We start from the raw sequence: 22,428 nt of genomic DNA, 5'->3' as shown, positions 1-22,428 counted from the left end.
GAAGCTCAACGTGTGAAGTTTAGAATTACAACAGCAAGGGGAGAGCTCTGGATCCAGGGCTCCAGACCCAACCCTCAGAGCTGGAGAAGAAGCTTTCCCTCCAGTGTTATGTTATGCTATTGACACAAGCCAGTAGCCTGCTCCAGCTCTCTCTGTCCCCTGCTCTCTCCCCGTGCTTCTCACCTGTACGTCAACATCTTTTCTGTTCTGGATCAACTTGGTCCTAGTGTTTGAGGGCTGAACCCAAGATGCGATGAGACTGAAAGAAAGAGGATTGTGCAGAAGGCAATTTACTGGGGGACTTGCTGAGGGAAGCTTCGTGTTATTTGGGCAGGAGGAGGGGCACGTGTATGGATAAGGACAAAAGTGACTTCGTCCTGGCTGGAATGCACCTGGTTTATCTTAAGAGGATGTTGGAGAATCAGGTGCCTCCCTGGAGCCAGTGTCCAATTGTAAAGCCCCACATATGGATTTATCCATTTATGGTTTGCTGGGAAGACATGCAGGCAAACCCAGCTAGGGTCAGTCAAGGACTATTGTAGTGATAATGACTTAAGATGGCTGCAGTCATGTCAAGCTGTATCTGTACAAGGTCATAGATTCTACTGATTCTTCTCCCTCATATTCTGTCCTCTTTCTACCTTGTAATGTTTAAATGTCAACTTTCAACCTTAATTGTCCTACAGTTTCTTCCTTTAAAGCCCCAGAGCAAGAATCTGATGGGCACAGCTCCTATCACTCATTTCTCTCTCTCTCTCTGTCCCTACCTCCCTCTCTCTCTCATGCTTTCTCTTTCTCTCTCTCTCTCTGGGTTAAGGTCCTGTGGTCCAACCAAATATGGCTTAAGGGTCAATGTCATATGCTACAAAACTGCCCCTGGACAATTCTTATCAATTGCTGTGGGCAGGGCTTGGGCAGTCACGTACAGGGGTCCCTGCAGCCGTGTCCACTGCATAACAGCAATGTGCTTGGGGCTTGACCTCAGCTGACTGTTGCGGGGGAGGGGGCTGTAGAAGCCAATCGAGGTAATTCTATTCCCTCCCCTTGCATGTGCTCAGTCAGAGTAAGGCTAGGTTAGCACACCATGTCCTCTGTGCCAGCACTGGCCCTGGGATGGGTGTGTAAAACAGCTTGCTATTTTCTCATGGGCACTGCTGCAGAGGGAATGGCATTACTCTTAAGACAGGGTCACTGGGAGAGGAGGTCTCTCATCTTGGGATGTTACTGTGCACAGATGGTGGCATTTAGAGTTCTTCTTGCTTGCTCTCCCCCGGATGGTAGCAACAGCCCAAGAGGGCACAACCAGAACATGGGAGGGAAAAGGAGTCAGAGTCCGAGAGTTTGATTGTCCCCAGGTCCTTGCATTCTCTCCACCTCTAGTCACACGATCCAATCCCTTGCCTCATTGTGGCATGTTGGCTTTGTAAAGCATGACCCACGTGCTGGTTGGAGGGAAGGTGAGTGTGTGGGTGTGGAGGGCATTGTGCAGGTCACAGATTTCCAATTCTGAGCGTAGTGCAGAGTCCAGGCCAGATTCCTAGGCAGGTGGCCCGGGCAGTCACATGGGCCCTTAATGCAGTGCTGTCACTGTCTTAAAATTCCTAACAAAATTCTTTAAACAAAAAGCTCATGTTTTCATCTTACACCAGATTCTGCAAATTATATCTGACAGTCCTGTACAGGTGAGAGACTGAAGCAAGAAGGTACGGTGTAAACTGCAAGGCACCACAGAAAGCATTATTTATTACTATTTCTAAGACTCTTGTCTTCCCCGGAGAGAAAAGACACCATGAGAGCCTCCGGGTCTAGTGTTTTGCTGCCAAGAAACCTTCCATCCACACTACCCAAATGTCTGCTGCCTGCTGCCCGATACTTTCTGCTTAGATGGTAAGGTGCATTTGAGCAGGAGGTAGAGAATTCTTTACCAAAAGAAATTTTATTACCATTTCTAAGAATTTTGAGATGCATATGAACACACACACACACACACACACACACATGTGTATACACTGTTTTGTTGGATCGGAAGTAGAATCTCCTACTGTATTCGGAGTCTTCTGCTTTCCAGGGCCCCATTGCCCTGCCTTTATCCTTGGGTGGGTCCCCACTAGATGTGTCTCAGATGCTGAAAATGGCTGTCGGATTCAGCCTGTCCTTTCATTCTCCTAAGGCTGTGGCCGAGTGAATGTTACTTTGGAGATAATTAATGTGTCCCATTTTAGTGCAAAAATATACCTTGTTCCAGGTCACATGACAAATGTAACCATAAAAAGTTTAAAATGCTATTATTTAAAATTTATTTTCTCATAAAAAATGGTTCCTGAAATGATCATAACTTGAATAACTTACTCTATAGTTATAATACATTATGCCTGGCCCAGGTCCAGGCATGGTAATCCTGGAGCCCAGAGAGATCTCGTCTTAGGGCTCTATAGCCAGCCTCCTTTATGGGAGCTCCCTGCCATGTCTGTTCATTTGCATCCACCTACAGTTGTGGTTGTAGATCACTCCACTTTGCCATCTCTCCTCCCCACCCCCACAGTGGCCTTGCTTGGGGACTTCAGTGTACAGGCTTACAGATTCTAATTCTTAGCTAAAGGGGAGTACGTGATCTGGGTTGGAACTGCTTGGGATGAACGCTCCCTCTGAGGACTCATCAGTGATCTTTAACCTTTACTTTGGGGATCCCTACCACCAAGCCCCAGGTTTATCTGACCTGAGAGTCCTCTGATGTGCATGACTTCCAAGGTCATCATTCAGCTGTAAGTGGTGGACCGAGAAACCCTTATGGCTCCTGGAGCAGTGTGAGAGTGGAGGTCACCACCTGAGAGAGCTGCAATTGAGCTGATGACTGCCCTGTGTGCCTTACATGACCAGGACCCTCCGAAGGAAGTGCCAAGCACTGTGCTGGGAGCGGCGTGTGCACACTGTTTACTGTAATCTTTACAACTTTTCTACGATCTTTCAATCTTCACTTGGGAAAAACTGTATTCAGTTCCTACAGCTGCTATTGTTACTGGTGGTGGTCTCAGGAGACCCTGGGCTAGAAGATCTGAGGGTCTTGAATCTCAGAACAGAGCACTGGACAGAGACACGGATTGCCAAGCACAAGTTAAGTTTTATTGAAAGGAAAGGAAAGTTTAAGCACCACAAAGGAAAGAGCAGTGGGCTCTGGCCAGATGGCACAGAAATGCTGATCTTTGTTCAACAGCAGGAAAAATCTGGGCAGTGTTGTAGGAGGGGTTAAGGTGATTGACAGTTGTGATTGACAAGGTCTTGTCACATAACTTCGTGTATTCTGCCCATGAGATTAAGCGGATTCCCAGGCTTTCAATTGTACGTGAGATGCGACCAAATTCCTAAGGTCTTAAGTAGAGGGATTTACTTGAGAGGTCAGACTAGGATGATCCCCTATCCCAGGTATGCCCCATTTCCCAGGCTGAACCTAGGAAGAGATTCCCTTGTCTTTTGGGGAATTTACAACTGCAGAGAAATTTACACTTGTAGAGGAATTTACAACAAAGGGGACATTCGAGGGTAATACTGGGAGGGAACAAGGAGGAGTTCAGCATTGGGGAGGGGGTGACCTTTTGCTAAAGACGGTGGAGTCCCGTGGCAGGTTTTTTCTTTCCCTGTTACTAGCTTGAATCACTATAACAAATTACCACAAGACTAGTGACTTAAAACACTAAAAAATCTATTAGGTTATAGTTATGGAGGAAATGGGTCTTGCTGGGCTAAAATCCAGGGATTGCAGAGCTATGTTCCTTCCACTTCATGGGAGAATCATTTTTGTGTCTTTTGTAGCTCCTGGAGGCCACCTGCATTCATTGGCTTGTGGCCCCTGCCTCCATCTTCAAAGCCAGCAGCATTGCATCTGCAAATCTTTCTCTGAGTCCAACTTTCATGGTCACATCTCCTATCTTCCCTTTTTAAGGACTCTGCTGGGCCCCCCTGGATAATCTGGGGGAATGATCTTTCATTTCATCACATTTGCAAGGACCCGTGTCACGTAAAGTAACATATTCACAGGTTCAGGGGACTAGGATATGGACATCTTTGAGGTCTATTATTCTGTCTATCACAGTAGGTATCATTATTACTCTGATTGCACAAGTAAGGAAAGTAGGGCTCAGAATGACTTGTGCAAGACCACATGGCTAATGTGACACATCTGGGATTTGAATTCAGGTGCGTCAAACTTCTCCATTTGGGTCAGTGTATACCCTTTGTTCAAGGACACACTTTTCACCAGGTATGTCCCACACCCACACGGGGCTCTGGGCAGTGCCAACCTGAGTAAAATTCTTCCACACTGATGGATACAGTGTCATGTGGCACCTGCTGCAATGCTAACCTGGAAAGTAAGGTCAGGATTCAGAAAACATTCTCTACTCTTCAAACCAAGAGCTTACCGTACCTGGGTCCTCTGCTGCCACCACAATGCCCATCCCTATTTGTTGTCTGTACCTGGTGAGTTTTCTTTTGCTTCTCAGTGTGGCCCGTGAGCCAGCAGCATCAGCTACCCGGCCCATTAGACAGGCAGGATCCTGGCCCCCCCCCTCACCTGATGAATCAACACTAGGACCACCTCCCATACACATTCAAGTTCGAGGTTGAGAGGATCTGTGCCGAGGACCGTCCACCATCTGGGCTGCCTTCTCGACACACCTATCTCTCCTCTCCCATGCCACCCGCGGGTGTCTTGGGCTTGGGTTCCTGCAGCCTGGGAGGAAGCATTAGGGAAAGGTGTGTGTGGCTCTTCTTGTCTTAGCTTCTTTGGAGCTGGCCGCAGAATAGGTGCTGGTGGCGAGCTCGGAGGGACCTCACTGCTGGGGATGTGGTGGAGGGGACATCTCAGAGGCTGCACACCTGGGGGTCCCTGTCGGTTCCTCTGGTTGCAGCCTCTCTGCTGGGTGACCAGCTAGCTGTCTGGGGCACTGCTTGGCACCCTGTCCCTCCTCCTGTGCACCGGCCACCTCTAGAGGCAAAGGGGGGAAGTGTGAAATGACTTTGACCTTGGCATTTAGGCGATCCTTCTCACTCAGAAAGTTCTACACATCGGGCTGTACCTTCCGAGCACTGTGGAGTTTTGGCAGAGCGGCCCATGAGTATTTTTAGTTCCTTCCTCCTTAATGTTTGCCAGAAAACCACAGCCATTATTCACGAGCAAGAGAAGTTTCCTTTCTTCCAGTCTCCAGAAGCGTCGGATTCACCCGCAGATGCCCGCTGAGGGACCCCCGTTCTGGGCTTGGAGCTGACTTTGACATCGGGGTAGCGCTAACACCTACAATGAAGCAGAATGCTGTATATTTTTTTAAATAGAATAGGCCCTAAGATTTGTGTTTTTGCTTAATTGATTGATTATCTTAAATCATGGTAGATTATGCATGCTATAAAAGTTACCGTCTTAACCCTTCTCCAGTGTGCAGTTCAGGGCGTTAAGTACATTCATATTGGTGTGCAACTGTCCTCACCATCCACCCATCTCCAGATATCAAATTGCAAAACTGAAACTTTGTCCCCACTAAACACCAAGCCCCCTTCCTCTGAGCTCCTAATAGCTATATTCCTTTTTTTCTTTTTTTTCTCCTGGCTGTTCTGGGGTTTGAACTCAGTAGCCAAACCACCAGCCTTTTTTGCTTTACATATTTTAAGAATAGGGAGGGTCTTCCATTTGTGTCTGGGCTGGCCTGGCCTGGATTGATGTCTTCGTATTTTATGCCTCCCTCTAGCTGGGATGATGCACAAATGCTACTGTGCCCATCCATTGGTTGAGATGCCTGGGCTGGTCTTGAACCATGATCCTCCTGCTTTCTACCTTCAGAGTAGCTAGGATTACAGGCGTGAACCACTAAGCCCAGACCACATTCTGCTTTTTTTGATCACTTTTTTTGTCTTTAAGTGCTAGAGATTGAACCCAGGGTTGAACACACAGTAGGCAGGTGCTCTACCACTGAGCTACACTCCCAGCTCCTCACAAGTTACTTTCTGTCACTATGAGTTTGACTACTTCCTGGACCTGTGATGAGTGCAATCACACAGGATTTGTCATGACTTCAAGCTCATCTGTGGTATGGCATCCTAAGTTTTTTTTTTTTTTTTTCTTATAATTTCTCTAACTGATAAAAGAAAGGCTAAATTAAAACACAACTGCATTTTTTTGGTGGTATGGGATTTGAACTCAGGGCTTCACACTTGCTAGGCAGGGACTCTACCTCATGAACCATGCCCCCAGCCTACCACTAGTTTCTGATGAGTCCTGGAACATCTGCTAAGGTAGGGTAAGATCTGCTTTCAGAAAAGAGCTAGCACACCAGGAGTGTGGCAGCATGGGGTGCCCCCGGGCCTCCAGTGTGGGGACAGTCTGGAGAAAGCCAGCGGGGCTGTCCCTGAAAGAGAGTAAAGAAACCCACAGTATTAGAGCTTAGACCTCCTTCCACAAACACTGGGACCCCAACTCCCTCTGCTGAGCACGAGTTCCTGCACCCTCAGCATCTTCAATCCTTGTCCCTGTGTGGATCTGAGTTTAATGGCCTTCCAGACACAGGGGATGAGCATCCCTCAGAAAACTCTCCTGGTCCAGAGGCATAGTAGCCTGAAGGAGCTAGTTCAGTAGACACGGGTTCTTTTGTGATGCACTTTCCAAATGAAGCACACACTTTGGGATTAATTAAACTCTTTTCTAGCTGCCTGCCAGTGTAACCTTTCTTTTATGCTTCTTAGGGGGGTACACGAGTAAAAAGTCAAATCTATTATGTTCATGACTTGAGGAAAAGATCTGGCACAAAATTACCTTACACACGGCTTTTTGCTTTAAAAAATTTTTTCTGAGTCCTGGATCAAATAGTGAGTTGTCTAGCTGCATGTTAGCTAAACCACACATTCAAATCCCGGAGAGGAGTGGTTTGGGATTAAAGCAAGAGAAGACAAGGGGAGGTGACAGCGATGACAGCCCACTGGGGGGGAGGGGCACTAAAGAGTTATGTGGAAGTCCAGAGCTGTCTGTTTAAGCCTCGCCCCTGTTCTTGTCTCAGTCTTGCTGTGTTTCTGAGTGCATGACATTTAATTAATTTTACAGTTAATTCTTTCCACCGTTCCACTTTTGACATAGTGTCACTCTCCCATCTCTTAGCTGGCTGAGAAAATTCTGTATCAGTCATTACCCTTGCTTAGGCCTAAGCACGGTCCTCTGGCCCCAGCAGGAGGTGTGGAGGAACAGCAGGCAACGCCAGCCTGAGACAAGGTTTCAGCTGTGGACGATTCCTAGAAAAGGCTTTCTAGAGGCCTTGTCCCCAGGTCCCTCGAGGACCTCCTTTTTTCTAGCCTCAGTCTCCAGGATCTTTGAAAAAAAAAAATGCTTGCCTTTTTAAGATTTTTTTTTTCACTTTAGATCAAAGTAACACACAGACATAATTACCAATTTAAAAAAAAAAAGGAGAAAAGAGGTAATGTTGAAAGGAGGCTCTTCGATCCTTTTCAACACTGGCTTTCTCACTCTAGCCTTCTCTCCAAAGTGACTTGTTTTACAGTCTGTTTGTTTTGGTGGGCCTGAGGTTTGAACTCAGAACTTCACACCTGCAAAGCAGGCACCCTACCATATGAGCCACACCTCCAGTCTGTTTTGTTCTGGTTATTTTTTAGATGGGGTCTTTTCTGCCCAGGCTGGCCTAGAACCATTATCTGAATCTCAGCCTCCCAAGTAGCTAAAATTACAGGCCAGTGGTGCCCGGCTAATTCTTCTGTTTTTTACTTTAATTCTGGCATTTCCTCTGCTTCTGTGTGGTTGTTCCTCTGTTTTCAATTTTGGACAGTATCTTTTGACTCCTAAATAGAAAGGCAATTTGGCTCACATGCTCCACCCCCTCCTCTTTGCCCTCTCCTTTTTTCTTTTCTTTTTTTGGTGATACTGGGATTTGAACTCAAGGCCTGGCACTTGTTAAACAAGTGGTCTACTACTTGAGCCATGCCTCCAAGCCCCTTGCAACTGCTTTATCAAGATCTAACTCCCATACCATCTATTTTCTGTGTTAAACGGCACAGCTGAGCGGTTTTAAGGATATTCACAAAGATGACAGCCACCTCTAAATGCAGCGTGCACCATTCCCAAGTGCAGAACAGGTTTGTCCTCCCTCCAGAGGAAAACCCCTCCATCGTCAGCACTCCTCGTTCCTCTCCCCTCCAACCCCTGGCAGCAACCTATTTTCCTCACTAGTCATCACTAGTGGTTTTTATTTGTTTGTCTTTTTCCTTTTCTTCTTCTGTGATGGTACTTGTGTTTGAACTCGGGGCCTTGAGCTTGACCCTTGAGCCACACCTCCAGCCCTTTTTGCTTGAGGTGTTTTCTTGTAGTTTTTTTTTTTTTAATGGGTTTCGATTTTTGCTCTGACTGGCGTGGAGCTTCAGTCCTCCTACCTGTGCCTCCCATGTAGCTGGGATGACAGGCATGTGCCACCATGTCTGTCTTATTTGTCTCAATAACTGCCTGGGCTTGCTTTGAAACTCGATCTTCCTACCTACGCCTCCTGAGTAGCTGGGATTATAGGTGTGAGCCATAACTCCTGGCTTGTTTTTTCTTGTAGTCATCTACAGATGTAACATGAGATCTTATTGTGGGTTTGAGTTGTGTTTTCCTAATTACTAATATTTTGAGCGTCTTTTCATGAGTTTATGTGTCATTTAGGTATCTTCTTCAGAAAAATATCTATACAAATCTTTTGTCTATTGTGTATTCAACTTGAGTTTAAGAACTCTTTATATCTTTTAGAGACTCTGCCCTTATCAGATATATCAGATAGCTGATTCACATACATTTTCTTCTGGTCGAGGGTTATCTTCTTACTTTCTTGATGACATTTTAGAATCACCAAAGTTTTAAATTTTGGTGAGGTTGTTTACAAAGGTTGTTCACTCTTGTTTTCTTCTAAGGTTTCTACATTCTCAGCTCTTACATTTAGGTCTCTGACAAGGATTGTGCTCAGTCTGTGGGCCACTTTGGGAACCTGTCATTTTAGCAATATTGTCTCCCAATCCAGCCTGGCACCAGTGGCTCATGCCTGTAATCCCAGCTACTCAGGAGTCAGAGATCAGGAGGATCGTGGTTCGAAGCCAGCCCCAGGAAAATAGTTCTCAAGACCCTATCTTGAAAAACCCATCACAAAAAAGGGCTGGTGGAGTGGCTCAAGTAGTAGAATGCCTGCCTAGCAAGCATGAGGCCCTGAATTCAAATCCCAGTGTTGCCAAAGGGAAAAAACCTCCCTCAAATATTAGTTCCATTTTCAATATTTTGTTGCTTTTCAATTTTCAATTCGGTTGTGAATGGAATTATTTTCCTAATTTCATTTTATTGTTAATATATAGACATACAATTGATTTTGTATTTTTTTGGTGGATGTGGGGTTTGAACTCAGGGCTTCACACTTGCAAATAGGTGCTCTATGGCTTGAGCTACAATTTCTTTTGCAACAGGGTCTCGCTCTGAAGGCCAGGCTGGCCTCAAACTCACTAGTCTCTTACCTCAGCCTGCAGAGTGCTGGGATTATAGGCCTGTACTACTGTGCCAGCCTCACAGCTAATTTTTGTATATTGATTATGTATCCATGCTGGCGGAGTGGCTCAAATAGTAAAGTGTCTGCCTAGCAAGCACGAGGTGCTGAGTTCAAGCCTCGGGGCTGAATAAAACTAGAAAAGAAAAATGAGTTCTATGTGTGTGTGTGCCTGCATCATCCATGCACTAGAATTTTCTACATACAAGACCATGTCATCTATGAATAGAGATAGTTTTACTTCTTTTACACACTAGGATTTTTTTTTTTTTTTGGCAGTACTGGGGTTTGAACTCAGGGCCTCATGCTTACTAGGCAGGTGCTCTATCACTTGAGCTACTCAACCAGCCCTTTTTTTGTGATGGGTTTTTCAAGATAGGGTCTTGAGAACTATTTGTTGGGGCTGGCTTCAAACCATGATCCTCCTGATCTCTGCCTCCTGAGTAGCTGGGATTACAGGCATGAGTAACTTAGGTTTCTCTTGTTGTTTTGTTTTGGCAGTACTAAGTATTGAACTCAGGGCCTCATGCTTGCCAGGCAGGCGCTCTGCCACTTGAGCCATGCTGTATGCCTGGGTGCCCTGGACCACCACCCTCCTATTTCTGCTTCCCAGTATAGCTGGGATTACAGGTGTACACCACTACCCCCAGCCATATGTTGAGATGGCGTTTTGAGAACTTGTTGCCCAGGCTGGCCTCCAACTGTGATCCAAACTCTGCCTCCCATGTAGGAGTGAGCAACCTTACCTGAGTTAGGTGTTTTCCCTTGCCTTATTGCTGTGGCTTGAACCTCCAGCGAGGGTGAAGGTTGTTGAGTTTCTCCTGATTATTGGGTGAAGTTATTTGATCTTTCATCATTGAGTATGATGTTAATTGTGGGTTTTCCAGAGACGGCCTTTGAGGAGTTTTCCCCTATCTCTAGTTTGTTGAGTGCTGCTGAATGGCAAAGGGTGTTGGCATTTGTCCAAAGCCTTTTCTGTATCTATTGAGATGCTTATGTACTTTCATCCTTTATTTAATTAATATAGTATGTTACATTGATTGATTTTCATATATTGAATCAACATTGCATTTCTGGAATAAATCTCACTTGGTCCTGTAATCCTTTTTATATGGATTCCATTCACTAGTATTTTGTTGAGGAATTTGGTGTGTGATTTTCTTGTGACACCTTTGGTTTTGGTATCAAGGAATACCGGTCTCCCACAGTGAGTTGGGAAGTATTTCTTCCTGCTCTAGAAGAGTTTGTGAAGGGTTGGTGTTAATTTTTCTTTAAACATTGGGTAGAATTCAGGGAATTCAGTAGAGTTTTGTGTGCGTTGGCAGTGGGCAGAGGGCTGAAGACTAATCCAGTCTTTCTTTCAGCAGAGAACTTGGAGTCTTGCACTTGCTAGGCAAGTGCTCTGCTGCTTGAGCCATGCACCCACCCCTTTTGCTTTAGCTATTTTTCAGATAGGGTTTTGTTGTTCCTCCTTCTCCCCCGCCCCCCGCCCCCCACCACCATGCTGGCCTGGACACAATCCTTCTACCTATGCTTCCTGTGCAGCTGGGATTACAAGTGTGTACCACCCGGCCCAGCTTCTATTCAGGTTTCTATTTCATCTTAGTACCCTCTATAAGTGTTTGATGTTTACACTATTACTTTAAATTTCTCCATCAGCCATTTTTCTAACTTTAAATAATAGGATTACATTTTTATTTCTTGCACATCAGCTGTTCACTCTTTCCTTTGATCCTCTATTTTGTTAGACAAAGATATTTACATCCTTTCCTTCCGTGTACCTTATCATAACATCTATCAGCAACACTTTTACCATGTTAATTTGGGAACATTTGCATTCTGTCTGTCCCCACAACTGATTCCTGAGTGCAGTGTCTACAGTTTGGATTTAAAAGTTAAGACCACCCTAATCCTAACTACTCAGGAGGCAGTGAGCAGGAGGATCATGGCTTGAGAACAGCCTGGGCCAAAGAGTTAGTGAGACTCCATCTCAACCAACAAGCCAGGCATGGTAGAGCACACTTGTCACCATCTCAGCTGCTTGGGAAATGTAAGTAGGAGGATCTCAGCCCAGGCTGGTCCTGGGCAAAAATAATAATAACCATATCCTAATAATAACCATATCAGTAAAGAGCTGAGGGCCTGGCTCAAGTGGTGCAGCACCTTCCTAGCAAGAGGAGGCCCTGAGTTCAAACCCAGTACCACCAAAAAGATTTTAAAAGTTAGAAATGGCTTCTCTCGGACCCACAGCCTCAAGAGCATTCTATCTGGCCCAATAGTGAACTCTTGTTATCTTTCACTGATTGCTTTGCATGGTGACACATTTGGCTTGTTTTGTTTTGGGATCATGATTTCCCATGTGGGGTTTGTTGTTTTTCTTGGAGTGTTTAACTGCCGTGTTTGGCTCTGGCATGACTTCATTCTGTTCTCAATACTTTTTCAGGCTCTTCATCATTCCATCTATTTTTATCGAATCTTCCTTTCCACTACACCTCTTCCTCTGAGAACTCTCTTCCTTTCTGCTCCAAACTAGATGGTTTCTTGGTACACCCGTCCCCAGACTTCTGTCTCTCCTCAGTCAAGTCACCTCAGCTCCTCTGAGCTTGGCCATGCCCTAGTCTCTTCTCTCTGAATTATTTCTTCTGTTATTAAGGGACTTAGCCTTACCTCAGTTTTCCTCTATCTCTCTTTTTGGTAGGACTGGAGCTTGAACTCAGGACTTCACATTTGCAAAACAGTCATTCTACCACTTAATCCACACCTCCAGTCCATTTTGCTCTGGTTATTTTGGAGATGGGGGTCTCGCAAACTTTTTGCTTGAGTTAACCTCAAACCTCAAGCCTCCTGATCTCAGCCTCCTGAGTAGCTGAAATTACAGGCATGAGCCATGGCACTGGGTAGTTTTCCCATCTCTTAAAGGAATAGTACAGATCTTTCTAGAATATAACTTCAGCGGAATTTAGAAGGCAATGTGCTTATATTGAAAATGTGCCTCAAAATGCCCAGGAGAAGGAATTCTGACATGAAATCAAGAATTGTTAATTTCTTGTGACTTTTCCCTGGTTTTGACTAATTATCCATCCTGCAGGCTAGATTAAGTTTTGAATTGAATACCTTATATAGCATTCAATCAGAAAAAGAGATAGTCAAGGTTAAAATTGTTACACAATTAAGTCATAGTTTTTCTCCCCTCTCTAAAGTAGAAACATTAAGAAGTTACTTCCTTAACATTAAAATTAATCCAGATATTGATAAGTCTATCAGCAAGTATTTAAGGCAGATTTTTTTTTTTTGGTACTTGGGTTCGAACTCAGGGCCTTACACTTGTCTGCCCTTTTCTATGTTGGGTTTTTCAAGATAGGGTCTCTGAGCTATTTGCCTGGGCTGGCTTCAAACTGCAATCCTCCTCATCTCTACCTCCTAAGTAGCTAGGATTGCAGGTGTGAGCCAGCGGGGCCCAATTTAGGGCAGTTAATCTAATGCATAACCCCTTCTGAGCACTATTGAAAACAGAAGGCTGCCTACTCTAGTGGGCAGAATTTGTACTTGACTCAAGTGCTTCATTGGATGTATTTTGGCTTAATTCAACATATTTTCTTTAAAAAAAGGAAATCAGATTGGATTTGCATATCTTTGTAAGAAAGAACCCATTTTATATGAGCAATAAGTCAAGAAATAAGTCAAAGTCTTATGCCTCTGAGGTTGTGTGTGTGTGTGTGTGTGTGTGTATGTACTGGGATTTGAACCCAGGGTCCCAAGTTTGCTAGTTAGATGCACTACCACTTAAGCCACAACTTCAGTCTGCACTGATGAGCCTTTTTTTTTTTTGGTGGTGCTGGGGTTTGAACTCAGGGCTTCATGCTTCCTAGGCAGGTGCTGTATCACTTGAGCCACTCTACAGCCCTGTTTTGGTTGAATTTTTTTCAAGATAGGGTCTCATGAACTATTTGCCCAGGCTGGCTTCGAACCTGAGTAGCCAGGATTACAGGCGTGAGCCACTGGGGCCCTGCTCCACAATGAGAAGACTTTAGGGTGGGCTGAGTGGAGGCTCAGGTGCTGACAGATTTCACAATGTGTTACTTCATATTGTGAAGCAAATATTGGTGGTTTGAGTTTTTAACTTTGTATTAAAAAATTCAGATCAGAAAGAAATTAGGGTAAATTGGGGGATGTCAAAATCACGTAAAAAATTAAGGTGTTTAGCATCTATGTGACTTGGGCCCAGGCGACCCTTCCACTCACCTTCTCAAGTAACAGACTACAGGCAGGTGCTACCTACCACACGTGGTAACTGTTCAGATTTTTAAGAAGTATTTTTGCCTTCCCCAGCCTGAGCTTTTGGACAAGCATGCAAATCACTAGAAGAAAAACTATCAGCTCATAAAATGCTTTAGCAGCCTGCCATGCTCTCAGGTGGTAAATAAAGAAGAAGTCCTTGTCTTTTTCCATTTTCCTGCTGAAACAGTTAACAGTTCTAGGTGAAGGGGCTATGAGCTATTTGGGAGGCAGAGCTATTTTGTATGGACAGATGCCATCCTAAAGATAATGCCCATCAGTTAGAGCTTAAAATTGACACATCATAGGTTCCAACCCTTAATGGACAGTGAAATAAAAATGGTAAAAATGTAGGTGCACTGAACCCTTGTAGAGTTAGCATTTTTACGATTTCAACGTTCACATTCCTGGTTTTACCCTCACACTATTCCAGGCTTAAGTATTCAATATTTAGCAAACTGTATTCTATAAATAGTAGATGAGCCTGTCTTCACAACAGAGGGTCAGTAGCAGGTTTGATTGTGGACAAGAGTGCTCATGTGTCAGGTGTCAGTGGCTTACACCTGTAATCCTAGCTACTCAGGAGGAAGAGATTAGGAGGATCACAGATCAAAGCCATCCTGGGCAAGTAGTTCATGAGACCCTATCTCAAAAAACCCATCACAAAAACAGGGCTGGTGGAGTGGCTCAAGGTCAAGGTCCTGAGTTCAATATCCAGCACTGGAAAGAAAAAGAGTGATCACAGTTGTCTCACCTGCTTAACTTATGTCACCGTTAATTTCCCCGTGTGGCTGAGAGTCCAGGGAGGGGTTTGGGTCATTCTGGAGAAGAAAGAGCTGGAAGAAGCCAATTGGAACTGAGCACCAGGGTGCTTGGGTAACTCTACAACCATCTCAGCAGTTTTAGTCTCACACACATGAACATGCTAAGCTGAGAGGAGTCACCTGCCCATCCCCGCCAGGGAGCTGCAAGTCTCCCTCCCACAAATACAGTGCCAAAGCCTACTATGTGCAAAGAAGACCCTGTGGGATGGGACGATTCTCTGTGAAGGGATTTGGCTGAGGTCATAGGGCTAATTCTTGGCAGAGTGGATGAAATTCAATTCAATCCAATTCAATTCAACTCAACTCAATTCAGTTCACCTCAACTCAGCTCAACTCAACTCGATTCAATTCAATTCAATTCAATAAATGGTTGGACAGCAGTAAGAAACAGAACCCTGGCTGTCTAGAAGTTTAGAGCATATGAGTCCCTGCTGAAAATTCTTACAAATGAACATCTACTCCATTTACAATAAAATCTGAGCTCCTCTCAAGGGCGAGCAAGTCCCCATGAGTTCGCTCTTCTCTCTTTGTGGTCACATCAGCTCCTCAAACCAAGGTCATTGCCTCATCAGGGACATAAATGGAAACCTCTGAAACTGGAAGCCAAAATAAACCCTTCCTCTTTTGAGTTGATTTTCTTGGATATTTTGTCACAGAGACAGAGAGCTGATATCAACCACTGTAACCATTTGTAAGTGCGCAGTTCTGTGGCACTTGGTGCGTTCTCACTGCTGTGCCACCGTCACCACAGTCCATCTCCAGAACAGGAAGCTAGTCCTGGGACACTCCAACACTGAGGTCCACAGTGGAGCTGGGGACAAGTTGGCCTAGAGTTAGTGTTACCAGATATCCCTCTTTTCGAGGGACAGTTCAGATTGTGCCTATTGTTCTAGAATAATTAATAATGGCTCTTTCTTTTCTTTTCTTTTATTATTCATATGTGCATACAAGGCTTGGGTTATTTCTCCCCCCTGCCCCCACCCCCTCCCTTACCACCCACTCCGCCCCCTCCCTCTCCCCCCCACCCCCTCAATGCCCAGCAGAAACTATTTTGCCCCTATTTCTAATTTTGTTGTAGAGAGAGTATAAGCAATAACAGGAAGGGACAAGGGTTTTTGCTGGTTGAGATAAGGACAGCTATACAGGGAGTTGACTCACATTGATTTCCTGTGCATGGGTGTTACCTTCTAGGTTAAATCTTTTTGATCTAACCTTTTCTCTAGTTCTTGGTCCCCTTTTCCTATTGGCCTCAGTTGCTTTTAAGGTATCTGCTTTAGTTTCTCTGCGTTAAGGGCAACAAATGCTAGCTAGTTTTTTAGGTGTCTTACCTATCCTCACCCCTTCCTTGTGTGCTCTCGCTTTTATCATGTGATCAAAGTCCAATCCCCTTGTTGTGTTTGCCCTTGATTTAATGTCCACATATGAGGGAGAACATATGATTTTTGGACTTTTGGGCCAGGCTAACCTCACTCAGAATGATGTTCTCCAATTCCATCCATTTACCAGCGAATGATAACATTTCGTTCTTCTTCATGGCTGCATAAAATTCCATTGTGTATAGATGCCACATTTTCTTGATCCATTCGTCAGTGGTGGGGCATCTTGGCTGTTTCCATAGCTTGGCTATTGTGAATAGTGCTGCAATAAACATGGATGTGCAGGTGCCTCTGGAGTAACCTGTGTCACAGTCTTTTGGGTAATAATGGCTCTTTTCACTCTGAAAAGCATTCCAGTTTGGGTGATAATATGGTCAGGCTGGTTCCTATGCCCGATATGCTCTTCCCCCATATAATCCTGTAACGCTAGGTAAAATAGCATCAAGGCCTCCTCCATCCTGTTCTCCTGCTTTGTTGACTTGGAGTGTATCTCACCAGGGAACCCAACCTATGTCTTTGTTCTGTTTTCTTCACTAGAATGTGAGCACCCCTCATGACAGGACCTGCCTCTGTCCTTCATCTCCACAGGCCCAGAGCCAAGGTCAGTGCTTGGGCTGGTGTAGAAATGTACAGTCTGTGGGTTGATGAGTGAATACAGAGGGAGGCAGCTGAACTGAAGGCTGGCACAGTGCTGAGGGAGGCTGGGCCCAAGCCAGCCTTCAAGGCCCACCTTGGCCATCTCTCTCTGTTTCCTCTGCATTTGGCATAGGCATTTCTTGGATTACTCAGGGTGTCACTGTGTGGTTCCCTTGGTTTCTCTGCTTTGGAGGGCAGCTGGGGATTCCTTCTCTGAGCCTCGTCACCAGCACATCCTTAGAGGATGTTGTGAAGGAAGGAGGGCAGCTGAGGGAGCAGAGATGGGCATTAAGAACTTGGATAGCATTTCTCCTTCTCAATCATGAGCTCCCATGGGTGGCTGCAGTCTTGGGCCACCCAGTGTTATTTATTAGTCTGATATCTACTCTTTACCAAGAGTTAATGTGTATAAGGTTTGCATTTTTCCCTTGCTTTCAGAACCCAGAATGAAAGCAGACTAGTTCTATGAGTTTGGCACAGCTGGTTAAATAAGCTTTGTGAACAGAAACAAGAAGTAACATAGAAAAAAATATAAGCAAACAAGATGTATATGTGTGTTTAAGTCTCCCTGTTAAGTCACCAGAATTTGCTTTCATATTTCCTACAACCTCAAACAAGGATACTGCAACTTAAAATGAAAATGAGTTGCCAGGCATGGTGGTTCATGTCTGTAATCCCAGCTACTTGGGAAGCAGAGGTAAGAGGATCAAGATCCAAGACTAACTTGAGCAAAAAAAATCAAGATCTTATCTGAAAAGTAATCTAAGAGTGAAAAGGGCTGGTGGAGTGGCTCAAGTGGTAGGGTGCCTGCCTAGCAAGCACAGGGCCCTGAGTTCAAACCCCAGTACGCCAAAGAGGAAAAAAGAAAAGAAAATGAATGGATAGATACAAAGGGAGGTGCAACAGTTGTAGAGGATAAAGAGAAAACAGCAATGGGGATTATATACTTATTTTTTGTCATTTGTTTTTTTGAGACAGGGTCTTGCTGTGTTGCCCAGGCTAGCCTCAAACTCATGATCCTCCTTCCTTCGCCACTCAAGTAGCAGGGATTACAGGCACGTGCCACTTCACCTAGCTCACAAGCAATTTTAGATGGGGAAAACAAAGCTCCCAGAAGCTGTGTGAGTTGCCCATTTGCCCCCATCTGACATTGGCAGAGGAATCCAGGCCCGGGTAGTTGTCTAGTGTCTTTCCTTGAATGCTCCCTAATGACAAAGTCAAGTTGGAAACCGCAGCGAAGGAAGTTGAGGAGTTTCTGCTGATTCCATGGTATCGACTGCCAAATAGGAGTTTAGAGACAAGCTCCCTTGCCTCCTCTCTCCGATTTCCTTTCCCCTGTTGTGCAATTTACTGCTGACTGGGATGGTCTGGAGAATTAGGCTCGGTAGTGGCGTAATCCTGCTGTCATGAACATGGCACGAGGATCCCAGCTCTTGTTCGCTAGCCCTCTGTAGCATTTAATTGTGTTTCTGTGGAGGCCTGGTTGCAGGGAGCCAAGTGCAGGGTCCCAGAGGCAAGCTGGAAGGAGGCGCTGCTTCTTGAGGCTGTGCACGTGCAGGGTGGGTGCCTCTGCTGTACCCTGGCTGCCTGGCTTTTGCCCCTGAAGTCCTGGCTCTAGTTTTGGTGCCCACAAAGCCAGCCACTGGGGAGGGAGAATGTGGTAGATAGAGGCTCTAGGGTGTCATTGGTGGGGCAGAGTCTCTTTGCTCTTCTTTTATTTATTTATTTTTGGCATTACTGGGGTTTGAACTCAGCACCTCATGCTTGCTAGGCAGATGATCTACAACTTGAGCCACTCCATCAGCCCTTTTTTGTGTTGGGTATTTTCAAGAAAGGATCTCAAGAACTATTTGCCCAGGCTGGCTTTGAACCACAATCCTCCTGATCTCTGCCTCATGAGTAGCTAGGATTATAGGCATGAGCCACCAGCACCTGGCTGAGTCTCATTGTCTTCAGACCTGAGGCCCTCTTCTCTGCCCTGTGCCATCTGGGGTTTGTCCCCAGATGCGAGATCTTTGAGGCAGGCATTGTCGTCCCCTGTCCAGGGCCTGTCACTGCGACTCCAGAGAAAGTGCGTAGAACTTGAGGGAACTCTCTCTCCCTGCCCTTGACATGGACTCCACACTCACCCGGCCAAGCACTTTCCCCTTCCCATGCAGGTCTCCAGCTCTGGACCGTGGGAAGTCACAAGGGACCTGTCTCCTCGGGCCTGTGAGACAACCTGAAATGCTTGGTCAGGACTGACTCAGCGCTCACTGCTCATAGGAAATTCCTGGTCGTTGCTGCTTCCCTTCAATTTGTAGGAACAGATCAAGGAGTGGGAAGACGGCCACATTAGATGGATAGACCTCCAGCCCATGGGACTGGAGGAAGGCACTTTGCATTTGGTGATCGTGGTAGCATCTTAGTAAGTATACAGCTGGATCATGGTAATGACTCAAAAACTTTTATTACAATAAGAAAGAGGGTTGGGTTTTTATGCATCTCAAGCTGTCAGGTGGACTGCCTTTGAGAAGGGTTTCCTCCACAGCCTATTTAGAAAGAAGCATCATGGATACTTTAAAAGATGTCACGCCAAAAGAACAGTTGGTTTTTATCTCAGACACACAAACATTGAAAGAGCCAGCCTCGTATTTGACTAGTGCTTAAAAAACAAAAACACTTGGCATCTTTGCCGAGGTTTTCCTCTACAGAGCAACTTTGTATGAGAGGAAACGAGCTTCAGTATTGCCATGGAGCCATCAGAGGCTGTGTAAGTCAGCTGGTTTGGGATGCTGGCCAGAGCAAGTGCACATATGATGCCGGCCATGGCACGCTCCCTGCTTTTGTGTGTGCATGTGAAATAAACAAAACCAATTTTGTCACCTCTACCTCTATTATCAAGAGTGAAAATTAGAACTACACAGCGCGGAGATCTAGTTTAAGAAGGAGTCACTGAGGTGAGGTGAGGTGCCTCACGCCTGTGTTCCTGGCTACACCCAATCTATGAGTGGGTGCGGTGGTGTGCACCCCTGTGTCATCCCCACCGTGGAGGAGGCCGAGATCAGGAGGATTGTGGCTCCAGTTCTTGAGATCCCATCTCAACAGAAAGAAGCTGGTTGTGATGGTGTGCATGTGTCATCCTGGCTATGTGGGAAGTATAAATAGAAGGAACGAGGTCCTGGCCAGCCCCAGGTGTAAAGCCAGAGCCTATCTCTAAAATAACCAATGCAAAAAAGGGCCAGCGGAGTGGCCCAAGTGGTAGAGCTCCTCTCTAGAAAGTGTGGGGTCCTGAGTTCAAATCCCAGTACCAAAAAAAAAGAGCCCATGATAAAGACAGCATATTTATAACTTCTAAGTGTATTTCCTTTAAGTAGTGCATTTTCTGGAGCATTCTACACAAGTTATTTTTCATTGGGCTGTTTATGTTAATCACCTTCAGGATTCCCCTGCATGAAGAAGTTTCAAAGGACTTTGAAAGCCTTTGTTGGAACTGACGGGTTTCTTGTCTTTTTCACCTTCACAGGTTTTGATCCAGTGTGCAACACGGCCAATTTTTTAAATTAAGGAAGCTCTAGACAAGGTGTCGAGAAGCTCCCTTCCCATCCCACCGTGCAGCTGTCTAGTGTTCATCTCTCCCAATGGTAAAGATTGGAAGGGAAGCTGAGAACCAGGTCTGGTGACTCTCAGCTCTAATGAAGCATATGGCAGTGTCATCTGCAGAGCGGGGTCATCGGCAGAGCGGGGACCACTGATGGCCCCTCTCCAGGCATTTCTCCTTCTTTAGGGCTCAAGCAAGACTCCAGAATCTGCATGTCTAACAAGTTCCGGGAGACAAGCCTGTGGCATCTCCTGCTAAAGAGTGTGCAGTACTCACTTACGGAAGCCTATGATTTCTCAACCTTCTGAAGGTAGGCAGGTATTTATAGAACTGCTCATATTTGAAAACCCAAGAAAAAGAAGAAACCAACCCTAAAACGAGCCCCTGATTCTCCCCTCGGGCACCTAAGCCACCTACCTTGATGTGAACGCTGCTAACTGAGGATGGAGAGGACCATGTTTTGGGTGCATTTTAGTCTCTAATAGAAGTCACTGGCCGCCCAATCATTACCATTCACAGATGTGGCAGTCAGTGTTCTGTCTCTGTGACAAAATGCCTGAGGAAACCAATGTAAAGGAGGAAATGTTTATTTTGCCTCAGAGGTTTCACTCCACAGTCTGCTGGCTCCGTTGCTTTTAGGCCATGGTAACACCGAACATCATGGCAGTGAACGTGTGGAAGAGCAAAGCTGTTCCCCCCTTGGTTGTTAGGAAGCAGGGGAGGGGGGAGAGAGAGTGGCAGAGGGGCCAGGGACAAGACTCAGCTTCCAGAACAGCCCCAGTGACCCACTTCCTCAGGAGGCCCACCTCTGCTGCGTCCACCCCTCCTAATAATGCCATCAGGTGGCAACCTAGCCTTTAGCACGTGGCCTTCAGGGGCCTTTCAGAGCCAAACCCTAACACCAGGTGTATCCTTGATCTACCAACAGCTGGATAAATAAGAAGTAAACGCTTGATTGTGAGCCTGTGACATAGGAGAGAAATTCCAAGTTCGTGTTTTTCTGAGCACAGGCAAAAGAAGTGTTTTTTGTCTCCTAGGAGAGAGCTGCTCCAGGGGACCAGGCAGCCACTGAAAGTGGGTTTAGTCTTCCCCTGCAAACATGCCTTCCTGGCTTTTTTTTTTTTTTTTTTTTTTTTGGTGGGATTGGAGTTTGAACTCAGGGCTTTACTGAGGGCTCTACTACTTGAGTCATACTTTCAGTCCATTTTGTTCTGATTATTTTGGAGATGGGGTATCGTGAGCTATTTGCCTGGGTTGCAATCTTCTGATCTCAGCTTCCCAAGTAGCTAGGATTACATGTATGAGCCACTGGTGCCTGGTTGCCTCCCTATCTTGGAGTTGGTCTTGGTTCCTCTCTCTCTCTCTCTCTCTCTCTCTCTCTCTCTCTCTCTCTCTCCTCTCTCTCTCTTGCACTCCACATCCATGTACTGACAATTCCTGACTGCTCTGCATTCATAATTGATCCACCACCCCACTGATCCCACTCTGGGGCACCCCAGTGCCACCGCCTGCCTGGATTCTACACTTGTTCCATAACTGGCCTTTTCCCCTTTTCCCTCGGTCACCTCACCTCTCCTTGCAACTGTCTATGCTCTACACTGTGGCCCAATTGGAGATTTCAGATCTATGTCAGATCACATCAGTATGACCCCTTTGATGAATAACCCCTCCCCCTCCATTGCCTGGGCTGACTTTGAACCATGATCCTCCTGATCTCTGCCTCCCTGGTAGCTAGGATTACAGGTGTGAGCCACCATGCCCGGTTTTGGCATGTATGCTTTTAAACTTTACTATCTACCCCCCATCGTGAGAAGGTGAGAAAACCCAAGAGGGCAGGAGTTTCCATCTGGTTGTACCCCAGGGCCTGTCCTCTGGTAGGTGCCTGGAGGTTCAGATATAAGACTTGGCCCAGAGTGCTGGAATCTCTATTTTTTCAAGGGCTTTAGGTCACTTTAATGATTGAGCAAATTTAGGAGATCCTGAACAAACTAACTATATTATTTCTTTACTGTAAGTTCCCTCCCAAAAAGAGTTCTCCCAATCACTAAATTCCTAGAGTCTCCCCAAGAAAGACAGAAATCAAGCCGGCATATGTGATCTCATTTGTAAGAAGGGGCAAAAGCTTTGATTCTGAAACATAAAACAAACACCTAATTAAAACCTCTTTCCATTCAGCCTATAAACAGAACCAT

Source organism: Castor canadensis, chromosome 7 (assembly GCF_047511655.1).
Source record: "Castor canadensis chromosome 7, mCasCan1.hap1v2, whole genome shotgun sequence".
In the NCBI taxonomy this organism is placed as follows: Eukaryota; Metazoa; Chordata; class Mammalia; order Rodentia; family Castoridae; genus Castor; species Castor canadensis.
Note: the sequence above shows the minus strand (reverse complement) of the source record.